Source organism: Triticum dicoccoides, chromosome 6A (assembly GCF_002162155.2).
Source record: "Triticum dicoccoides isolate Atlit2015 ecotype Zavitan chromosome 6A, WEW_v2.0, whole genome shotgun sequence".
NCBI lineage: Eukaryota > Viridiplantae > Streptophyta > Magnoliopsida > Poales > Poaceae > Triticum > Triticum dicoccoides.
Genome location: NC_041390.1, coordinates 499,916,091 through 499,928,629, shown reverse-complemented (window position 1 = coordinate 499,928,629; position 12,539 = coordinate 499,916,091). Strand labels below are relative to the sequence as shown.

Here is a 12,539-nt window from a genome sequence, read left to right as displayed (position 1 = left end):
GAGCGACACGACAAGCGGTGGCTGTGGCTGCGGGAGGCGGGGCGGGGCGAGGTGTGGTGGCGGTGGGGGGTATTTAAGAGAAGGGGGGTGCGGCTTGGTGAAGGGGCCGTCTCGGGAGGCGTGCTCCTCCCGGACTCGGGTGGTGGCGGCGGCTTCTCTCGGGACTCCGGTCCTGAGCCGGTGCAGGAGACGGCGGCGGCGCGGGCTTGGCCCGGCTCGGCTGGGCCTTCGGCCCAGTCGGGCGCGCGAACAGTTTTTTTTAAACAATTCTACCGAAACTAAGAAAAATTCTAGAAAATAAAATAAAATATTCACTGCCTAAATAAAATATTTAGAACGAGATGAACATTTTCTTGGCCCTGAAATGCAGTTTTGAAAAACGTGCAATTTTTCCTAAATTCAAATAAAACTAGCCAAAATCCAAAATAAAATCTTATTTGATTTTTTATTAAATCCTCAATATTTCTCTATTTTGGGAAAGTCATTTTATCCCCCTCTCATATTTATATTAATAGAAATAATTGAAGATAAAATAAATAAAATCAAATGATCATATCTTCAAAATTTGAGAAAACTCAAATATGAAAATAACGAAACCCCCAACTCTCTCCGTGGGTCCTTGAGTTACGTAGAATTTCTGGATCAGGCCAAAAGAAGATAAAATATGATATGTAGTGATGATCCAATGTATAACATTCCGAATTGAAAATTTGGGATGTTACAAAGCAAAACACATGTCATGTGGTGAATAAAAATATAGCTCCAAGTAAGGTTACCGATGAACGAGGACGAAAAAGGGGATGCCTTCCGGGGCATCCCCAAGCTTAGGCTCTTGGTTATCGTTGAATATTACCTTGGGGTGCCTTGGGCATCCCCAAGCTTAGGCTCTTGCCACTCCTTATTCCATAGTCCATCAAATCTTTACCCAAAACTTGAAAACTTCACAACACAAAACTCAACAAAAAACTCGTAAGCTCCGTTAGTATATGAAAGCAAATCACCACTTAGGTACTCTCAAGACAAGATTCATAATTTTTCTCACATGATGCCTACTGTACCATATCATTTCTACAATTTATATTAAGAATATATAAGCCATAGAAACTAGAAAATAAGCAAACTATGCATCGAAAACAAAATCTATCAAAAAAGAACAGTCTGTAGTAATATGTAACTCTCGAATACTTTTGTAACTCCAAAAATCCTGAGAAATTAGTAAGTCCTAGGAAATTTGTTTATTAATACTCTGCAAAAAGAATCAGTATTTTATCACATTTCTGTTAAAAATGAAAACTAATCTCCTGGGTGCAAAAGTTTCTGTTTTTCAGCAAGATCAAATCAACTATCACCGTAAGCCATCCCAAAGGTCTTACTTGGCACTTTATTGAAACAAAATCTATAAAACATGATTACTACAGTATAATCATGTGAACATACAAAAACAGTAGGTATAAATGTTGGGTTGTCTCCCAACAAGCGCTTTTCTTTAATACCTTTCTAGTTAGGCATGATGATTTCAATGATGCTCATATAAAAGATAGGAATTGAAACATAATGCGAGCATCATGAAGCATATGACAACACATTTAAGTCTAACCCACTTCCTATGCATAGGGATTTTGTGAGCAAATAACTTATGGGAACAAGAATCAACTTGCATAGGAAGGTAAAACAAGCATAACTTCAAGATTTTTAACACATAGAGAGGAAACTTGATATTGTTGCAATATGTAGAAGCAAAGCATATGTTCCTCTCTTATAATAATTTCAGTAGAATCATGAATGAATTCAACAATATAACTATCACAGAAAGCATTATTTTCATGATCCACAAGCATATAAAATTTACTACTCTCCACATATGCAAAACTCTTCTCATTCAGAATAGTGGGAGAAAATTCAACAAAATAACTATCATGCGATTGAAAATTGAAATCAAGATGACAAGTTTCATGGTTATCATTATTCTTTATAGCATACGTGTCATCACGATAATCATCATAGATAGGAGGCATTCTTTCATCATAATAAATTTGTTCATCAAAACTTGGGTGACAAAAAATATCATCTTCAACAAACATAGCATCCCAAAGCTTGTGGCTTTGCGTACCATTAGCATCATGGATATTCAAAGAATTCATACTAACAACATTGCAATCGTGCTCATCATTCAAATATTTAGTGCCGACCATTTTAATGCATTCTTCTTCTAACACTTCGGCACAATTATCGGAATCCTTATTTTCACGAAAGACATTAAAAAGATGAAGCATATGAGGCAACCTCAATTCAATTTTTTTAAGTTTTCTTTTGCAAGATCTAAAACAGTGCCAGAAATGAGCTTGATATCTACTACACAACCTTAGATTAAACTACTGATAAAACAAGAAACTAAAACATTCGATTGCAAGATCTAAAGATATACCTTCAAGCACAAACCTCCCCGGCAACGGCGCGAGAAAATAGCTTGATATCTACTACACAACCTTCTTCTTGTAGACGTTGTTGGGCCTGCAAGTGCAGAGGTTTGTAGGATAGTAGCAAATTTCCCTCAAGTGGATGACCTAAGGTTTATCAATCCGTGGGAGGTGTAGGATGAAGATGGTCTCTCTCAAACAACCCTGCAACAAAATAGCAAAGAGTCTCTTGTGTCCCCAACACACCCAATACAATGGTAAATTGTATAGGTGCACTAGTTCAGCGAAGAGATGGTGATACAAGTGCAATAAGGATGGTAGATATAGGGTTTTGTAATCTGAAAATATAAAAAAGCAAGGTAACTAATGATAAAAGTGAGCGAAAACGGTATTGCAATGCGTTGAAACAAGGCCAAGGGTTCATACTTTCACTAGTGCAAGTTCTCTCAACAAGGATAACATAATTGGATCATATAACAATCCCTCAACGTGCAACAAAGAGTCACTCCAAAGTCACTAATAGCGGAGAACAAACGAAGGGATTATTGTAGGGTACGAAACCACCTTAAAGTTATTCTTTCCGATCAATCCATTGGGCTATGCCTATAAATGTCACAAACAGCCCTAGAGTTCATAGTAAAATAACACCTTAAGACACAAATCAACCAAAGCTATAATGTCACCTACATACTCCAATGTCACCACATGTATCCGCGGGTATGATTATATGATATGCATCACACAATCTCAGATTCATCTATTCAACCAACACAAAGAACTTCAATGAGTGCCCCAAAGTTTCTACCGGAGAGTCAAGATGGAAACGTGTGCCAAACCCTATGCATAGATTCCCAAGGTCACGGAACCCGCAAGTTGATCACCAAAACATAAATCAAGTGAATCAATAGAATACCCCATTGTCACCACAGGTATCCCACGCAAGACATACATCAAGTGTTCTCAAATCCTTAAAGACTCAAACCGATAAGATAACTTCAAAGGGAAAACTCAATCCATTACAAGAGATAGAGGGGGAGAAACATCATAAGATCCAACCATAATAGCAAAGCTCGCGATACATCAAGATCGTTCCAAATCAAGAACACGAGAGAGAGAGAGAGAGAGAGAGAGAGAGAGAGAGAGATCAAACACATAGCTACTAGTACATACCCTCAGCCCCGAGGGTGAACTACTCCCTCCTCATCATGGAGAGTGCTGGGATGATGAAGATGGCGATCGGTGATGGTTCCCCCCTCCGGCAGGGTGCCGGAACAGTGTCCTGATTGGTTTTTGGTGGCTACAGAGGCTTGCAGCGGTGGAACTCTCGATCTAGGTAACTTTCTGGAGGTTTGGGGATTTATAGGAGAGGTTGGCATTGAGAACAAGTCCGGGGGCCCCATGGAGAGTCCACGAGGCACAGGGGTGTGCCCCAGGGGTTGGGTGCGCCCTCCACCCTCGTGGGGCCCATGGGACTCCCCTCCGGCAACTCTTCGTTCCAGTATTTTTTATATTTTCCAGAAAAAACCTCCATTGATTTTTAGTGCATTGCGAGAACTTTTATTTCTGCACAAAAACAACACCATGGTAGTTCTGCTGAAAAAAACGTCAGTCCGGGTTAGTTCTACCAAAATCATTTAAAAAAATATTATAAGCATGGCATGAATACATCAAAAATTATACATACGTTGGAGACGTATCAGGTAGCGGCGTGACGACTTGTGAACAGAACTCGAAACTCTAAAGAACTAGACGCTAAGACCAACAACTTGACACGACGATGCAACCACAAATTCAACAACGCAAATACAGAAAAGATTATGCAATGGCTCAGATTGGTTTGGATATGATGAACTAACCCTAATTTTTTTGTGGCTTTTTCGTGGACTGTAGGTATGAAGAACAGACTCGATCTAAACTACGAAAAACTGTTAAATCTCAACGAGCAACCTGGAAATCTGATACCACTTGATAGAGGTGAAGGTGTCCCGCCTTTCGATGAGATGGTGATTATCATTTCGGAGGAGTAGACTTTGACGACCCGACTACGAACGTGCGAAGACATCGTGCCTTAGCAATCGCTAAACCAACTCTGAGAGGTTATTGACCACGCCGGAGCACGATCAACCTGACCACGAAGGTCTATTTCTTGCAAGCAAAGTAAGAACAGGCAAGAAACTAAGATTGCAATCTGGATATTGCGAATATAAGATGAAAGCTTTATTGATGAATGTGGGGTTCTGTGACGTCTTTGTCTAGTCGTTGAACACAAACGAAGTACGTGAAGTTGCAGCTATGGCGAACTTTTAATCTAAACAAAACCCAAAGTCTAAACGAAGCCCTAAGGGCTGTATATATGGAGGAAGAGGCGGGAATTTCGTGGCCCTTGGAGGATGGGTCCAAAACCAACCCTAACTCTTGTTTCCCCACACATACGGACTCTAAAAACATCCTATACTTAAGTATTTCGAAATTACATGGGCTTGGCCCACTAATAAGGTGACGCATCACCTAGAATAGCCTTTGCACGAAATTTATGAAGTGGCATCTTGTATATTTCGTCCAAGGCTTCATGCACTCCTTATGGTGGCTTCAAAGTCCTGAAATCATCACTTGTAACTCCGTTCTTGTTCCCCTTGCGCATGCCGTCATCTCCATGCTTGGTCTTGCTCAAGTGTTCACCCCTCTTATCCATGCCAGGCCCTTCATTTGTAAGCAAAACAAATGTATCCAATTTAGGTAGCATCATATTCTCATGAACATTAGAATCATTACCAAGAAACGAAAGTACCTGATAATTTAATTGGCGTGCATGAGCTCTAGTAATTAGTCCAGTATGTATATCAGCAGGGGTTGTGGGTGTAACAATGGTATTGATGTCCTCACCAGGATCCATGTATGAGAACACAGTATGGACTTTGGTTGACTTGCCTGATGATCGGCAAGCCATAGAAAATAAATGGATCTTCAAGAAGAAGACTGACGCTAACGGTAATGTTACTGTCTACAAAGCTCGACTTGTTGTGAAAGATTTTCAACAAGTTGAAGGAGTTGACGACGATGAGACCTTCACACCCGTAGCGATGCTTAAGTCTGTCCGAATCATGTTAGCATGTTAGCAATTGCCGCATTCTATGATTATGAAATTTGGAAAATGGATGTCAAAACTGCATTCCTTAATGGATATCTTAAAGAAGAGTTGTATATGATGCAACCAGAAGGTTTTGTTGATCCAAAAGGTGCTAACAAAGTGTGCAAGCTCCAACGATCCATTTATGGACTGGTGCAAGCCTCTCGGAGTTGGAATATACGCTTTGATAGTGTGATCAAAGCATATGGTTTTATACAAACTTTTGGAGAAGCCTGTATTTACAAGAAAGTGAGTGGGAGCTCTATAGCATTTCTAATATTATATGTGGATGACATATTGTTGATTGGAAATAATATAAAATTTCTGGATAGCATAAAAGGATACTTGAATAAGAATTTTTCAAGGAAAGACCTTGGTAAAGCTGCTTATATATTGGGCATCAAGATCTATAGAGATAGATCAAGACGCTTAATTGGAATTTCAGAAAGCACATACCTTGATAAAGTCTTGAAGAAGTTCAAAATGGATCAGTCAAAGAATGGGTTCTGGCCTGTGTTACAAGGTGTGAAGTTGAGTCAGACTCAATGCCCGACCACTGCAGGAGATAGAGAGAAAAATAAAGTCATTCCCTATGCCTCAGCCATAGGTTCTATCATGTATGCAATGTTGTGTACCAGACCTGATGTGTGCCTTGCTATTAGTTTAGCAGGGAGGTGCCAAAGTAATCCAGTTGTGGATCACTGGACAGCGGTCAAGAACATCTTGAAATACCTGAAAAGGACTAAGGATATGTTTCTCGTTTATGGAGGTGACAAAGAGCTCGTCGTAAATGGTTACGTCAATGCAATCTTTGACACTGATCCGGATGACTCTAAGTCACAACCGGATACGTATTTATATTTAATGGAGCTGTCAGTTGGTGCAGTTCCAAGCAGAGCGTCGTGGCGGGATCTACGTGTGAAGCGGAGTACATAGCTGCTTCGGAAGCAGCAAATGAAGGAGTCTGGATGAAGGAGTTCATATCCGATCTAGGTGTAATACCTAGTGCATCGGGTCAAATGAAAATATTTTGTGACAATACTAGAGAAATTGCCTTAGCGAAGGAATCTAGATTTCACAAGAGAACCAAACACATCAAGATACGCTTTAATTCCATCCACGATCAAGTCAAGGAGGGAGACATAGAAATTTGCAAGATACATACATATCTGAATGTTGCAGAACCATTGACTAAGACTCTGTCACGAGCAAAACATGATCAACACCAAGACTCCATGGGTGTTAGAATCATTACTATGTAATCTAGATTAATGACTCTAGTGAAAGTGGGAGACTGAAGGAAATATGCCCTAGAGGAAATAATAAAGTTGTTATTTATATTTCCTTATATCATGATAAATGTTTATTATTCATCCTAGAACTGTATTAACCGAAAACTTAATACATGTGTGAATACATAGACAAAAACTGAGCGTCCCTTGTATGCCTCTACTTCACTAGCTCATTAATCAAAGATGGTTAAGTTTCCTAACCATAGACTTGTGTTGTCATTTGATGAATGGGATCAGATCATTAGAGAATGATGTGATGGACAAGACCCATCCATTAGCTTAGCATAATGATCGTTTAGTTTTATTGCATTGCTTTCTTCATGACTTATGGATGTTCCTCTGACTATGAGATTATGCAATTCCCGAATACCGGAGGAACACCTTGTGTGCTATCAAATGTCACAACGTAACTGGGTAATTATAAAGATGCTCTACATGTGTCTCCAACGATGTTTGTTGAGTTGGCATAGATCGAGATTAGGATTTGTCACTCCGTATATCGGAGAGGTATTTCTGGGCCCTCTCGGTAATACACATCACTATGAGCCTTGCAAGCAATGTGGCTAATGAGTTAGTCATGGGATGATGTATTACAGAACGGGTAAAGAGACTTGCCGGTAACGAGATTGAACTAGGTATGATGATACATACGATCGAATCTCGGGCAAGTAACATATCAATGACAAAGGGAACAACGTATGTTCTTATGCGGGTTGACTCATAAAGACCTTCGAATAATATGTAGGAGCTAATCTGAGCATCAAGGTTCCGCTATTAGTTATTGACCGGAGATATGTCTCGGTCATGTCTACATAGTTCTCGAACCCGCAGGGTCCGCACACTTAATGTTCGACGACGATTTGTATGATGAGTTCTGTGATTTGATGACTGAAGTTTGTTTAGTGTCCTGGATAAGATCATGGACATGACGAGGAGTCTCGAAATGGTCGAGAGGTAAAGATTCATATATTGGAAGGTTACATTCGGACACCGGAACGGATTGGGTTGATTTGGATTAGTTTTGGAGTACCGGGGGTTACCACACCCCCCCGGGAGGTTAATGGGCCACCATGGGCCTTAGTGGAGAAGAGAGAGGGCCGGCCAGGAGGTGGCGCGCGCCCCTTGCCAATCCTAATTGGACAAGGGGTGGGGGTGGCGCCCCCCCTTTCCCTCTGCTACTCCTCCTCTCTTTCCCCCTTTGCTACTCCGGAAAAGGAAAAAAGGAGAGGGGAATCCTACTAGGACTAGGGAGTCCTAGTAGGACTCCCCACACTTGGCACGCCCCAAGGAGGCCGTCCTCCTCTCCTCCCCCTTTATATACGGAGGCGGGTGATACGTCTCCGTCGTATCTATAATTTTTGATTGTTCCATGCCAATATTATTCAACTTTCATATACTTTTTGGCAACTTTTTATTTTATTTTTGGGACTAACATATTGATCCAGTGCCCAGTGCCAGTTCCTGTCCGTTGCATGTTTTTGGTTTCGCAGAATATCCATATCAAACAGAGTCCAAACGGGATAAAAACGGACGGAGCTTAGTTTTGGAAAATATGGAAAATTCGGAAGGAAAATCAACGTGAACCAGTGCCCGAGGTGGTCACGAGATAGGGGGGCGCGCCCCTACCCTCGTGAGCCCACTGTAAGGCGGTTGACGCTCTTCTTTTGCCGCAAGAAAGCTAATATTCGGAAAAAAATCAAGGTGAAGGTTTCAGGCCAATCGGAGTTACAGATCTCCATATATATATATGAAACGGTGAAACAGAGCCAAAAAAGAACGCAGAAACAGAGAGAGACAGAGAGACAGATCCAATCTCAGAGGGGCTCTCGCCCCTCCCATGCCATGGAGGCCAAGGACCAGAGGGGAAACCCTTCTCCCATCTTGGGAGGAGGTCAAGGAAGAATAGGAAGAAGGGGGCCCCTCTCCCCCTCTCCTTCGGTGGCTCCGGAACGCCGCCGTGGCCATCATCATCATCACCGCGATCTTCACCAACACCTCCACCATCTTCACCAACATCTCCATCACCTTCCCCTCTCTATCTACAGCGGTCCACTCTCCCGCAACCCGCTGTACCCTCTACATGAACATGGTGCTTTATGCTTCATATTATTATCCAATGATGTGTTGCCATCCTATGATGTCTGAGTAGATTTTCGTTGTCCTATCGGTGGTTGATGAATTGCTATGATTGATTTAATTTGCTTGTGGTTATGTTGCTTTCCTTTGGTGCCCATCATATGAGCGCGCACGTGGATCACACCATAGGGTTAGTTGTATGTTGATAGGACTATGTATTGGAGGGCAAGAGTGATAGAAGCTTCAACCTAGCATAGAAATTGATGCATACGGGATTAAAGGGGGACCAATATATCTTAATGCTATGGTTGGGTTTTACCTTAATGAACATTAGCAGTTGCGGATGCTTGCTAATAGTTCCAATCATAAGTGCATAGAATTCCAAGTAAGGGATGACATGCTAGCAGTGGCCTCTCCCACATAATACTTGCTATCGGTCTAGTAAAGTAGTCAATTGCTTAAGGGACAATTTCGCAACTCCTACCACCACTTTTCCACACTCGCTATATTTACTTTATTGTTTCTTTACCTAAACAGCCCCTACTTTTTATTTACGTAATCTTTATTATCTTGCAAACCTATTGTCGGTGTCAAAACCGGCAGATCCCGGGTAGGGGGTCCCGAACTGTGCGTCTAGGCCGGATGGTAACAAGAGGCAAGGAACACGATGCTTTACCCAGGTTCGGGCCCTCTTGATGGAGGTAAAACCCTACGTCCTGCTTGATTAATATTGATGATATGGGTAGTACAAGAGAAGATCTACCACGAGATCAAGGAGGCTAAACCCTAGAAGCTAGCCTATGGTATGATTGTTGTATGATGAAGTTGTCCTACGGACTAAAACCCTCCGGTTTATATAGACACCGGAGAGGGTTAGGGTTACACAAAGTCGGTTACAATGGTAGGAGATCTTGAATATCCTCATCGCCAAGCTTGCCTTCCACGCCAAGGAAAGTCCCATCCGGACACGGGACAAAGTCTTCAATCTTGTATCTTCATAGTCCTGGAGTCCGGCTGAAGGTATAGTCCGGCTACCCGAACACCCCCTAATCCAGGACTCCCTCAGTAGCCCCTGAACCAGGCTTCAATGACGACGAGTCCGGCGCGTAGATTGTCTTCGGCATTGCAAGGCGGGTTCCTCCTCCAAATTCTTCATAAAAGTTTGTAAACACCAAGAGTAGTGTCCGACTCTGCAAAATAAGTTTCCACGTATTGCCACAGAGAGAATAATATTAACACAAATCTAATCTGCTGACGTATTCCGCAGCGTGACATCACACTACGACCAAGCCTTTATTCGAATCGTTTTCACTTTTCCACCTCAGCGTGTTTTGCGAGGCGGTTTCCTTGACACGTCTTGTCAAAGCAGAGACCGTGTCCTCCATTTACGGGATTCTCATCAATACGGACGTGGGTAACCCAACCGCGCCATTTATCACGGCGCTTGGGAGGCAAGCGAGTTTTACTAGGCTGGTGGGGACGCATAGTCGCATCCACTCATATAAGGGGATAAGGATCCACCTTTTTACCTACGCCTTCTTTCTCCTTTGCCTATCCATCTTCTGCGCACCCGAGCTCAACACCCAAGCCCGCACTTCCTACCTCAACCTTCTCCAAGAATGTCCGGAGCGGGAGGCAAGTGGATGGTCTCCTCCGTCACGGAGGGCCATGTCAAAAGGCTAAGGAAGGCCGGATACCTGTCCAAAGACATCGCGCACCGGCTTCCTAAGGAGGGGCAGCTTCTCCCCACCCCAAGGCCCCATGAGAGGGTAGTATTTCTTCCCCACTTCCTCCGCGGACTGGGTTTTCCTCTCCACCCATTTGTCCGCGGGCTCATGTTCTACTATGGCCAAGATTTCCACGATCTGGCCCCGAACTTCATCCTCAATATCTCGGCGTTTATCATCGTGTGCGAGGCTTTCCTCTGCATCCGCCCCCATTTCGGCCTCTGGCTCAAGACCTTCAACGTCAAGCCAAAGGTGGTGCGCGGCAACCAGGCGGAGTGCGGAGGTGCCATGGCGGGCAAAATAGCCAACGTCCTATGGCTCGAGGGCTCCTTTGTGGAGACCTTGAAGGGGTGGCAGTCAGGGTGGTTTACATCACTGAGCCACGCGATCCGAAGTGGATCGCAGCCCCTGAATTCCGATCCAGACCCCCTACGCGGCTCACATCCTAGAAGGAGACGGGCTTGTCGTGAGGCGACGAAGAAGAGGTGACCGGACTGCAAAAATGGATCCAGTCCCTGGTGAACAAGCAGCTCAAGCTTGTGAACATAGTCCAGGTCATGCTCGTCCGCCGGATCCTTCCGTGTCAAGAACGGGACTTCAATTTGTGGGAGTTCAACCTGGCGCAACACCAAACTCTGAGCAGGCTCTTCGACACGACGTACGAAGATGTCTGGAAGGGGCTAACCAAAGGCGCCGAGGCTCCCACATCCGCCTCCGAAGACCACGGATTCAGCTCGCAGCGTCCTGCTGGCGAGGTAAAATATTTTCATCTTTTACAGGACGTTAAGTATTCTTCATAGTTTGACTCTATGCGGGATCTAAACTCCCTCACCTTTGACAGGATTGGCAGGCGAAGTTCGGACTGATTAACTGTCCGGCTCCCTTGCCCGAAGACCCAGCCCCTGCTCTCCTAGTGAAGTTGCTGGTTCCGGCACCTTATGTGGTGCCGGAGAAGAAGGCCACGGGGACTCGAAAGAGTTCCCGGCATATGGTGGTGTCGGACTCGTCATCCGATGAGTCCGAGACGCACTCCTCCCGTGAAGACGAGGAGGAGGAAGAAGAGACCTCTCCCCCTCCAATGGGGGGAGGAAAGAAGAGGAAGGCCGCCCTAGTAGGGGGGGGCGAAGGGTCCAAGAAGAGGAAAACCCCTCCGCCGGACTACGCCCCCGACGCCGACGAGGACGAAGAGGAGTGGCTGGACAGGGCCAAGCGTCCGACGAAATCGTAAGTGTTCGGATACCAGAGTAACTCATGATATTCCTTTTGTTGCGCAGCTTTCCCTAATGTCGAATATAATCATGCAGCCCGCCCAAGGACGGGCTCGACGAGTCGTCGAGCGGCTCCCTGGATTCATCGGACGTGAATTCAGTTCCGCCCGCTGCCTCCCCCTGTGCTGCGGATGACGCCGAAGTGGTGTCGCGACAAGCTCCGGGGCAAGAGGAGGTGGTCCAGGAGGAGCCGCGAGGCGACCTCTCGGACTCCAGGAGAAAAGGGGACAAGACCCCCCAGGGCTCCAAGTCCGCCTTTAATCCGGACACCACGCCAGAATCATTAACGGTTCCGGACCACGGCAGGCGAACTCCTGCCAAGAGGAGCAAGCCTATTGAGCCGACGCCCTCTGTCCAACCGGAGGTGCCGGACAATCTGCTGGAGGTGCTTAAGGGCGCCTCCATCGACGAGGAGCACCGTACCATCATGAGTACGATGGTCCAGAAGGTGCGGTCCGCCAAAAGCGGACTTACTGAAGCTTGTGCTAGCCTTCTAACAGGCTTCGAGGTAAGTAGAAATATGTAAAAATATTGCCGCATAGACAGTAGCCCCTGATGCTCTGTTTGGCGTTCGAAAAGAAAAGCTGAATAGAGGATCTATTAAATATCACAGGAGTCTAACTAAAAAGGAG

At 44.4% G+C, this 12,539-nt stretch overlaps 1 pseudogene; it reads left to right on the top strand.

The window, feature by feature from the left end:
- The first annotated feature begins 10,531 nt into the window (after window positions 1–10,531).
- The window catches only part of LOC119315931, a 68,792-nt pseudogene continuing 66,784 nt past the window's right edge, over window positions 10,532–12,539 (top strand).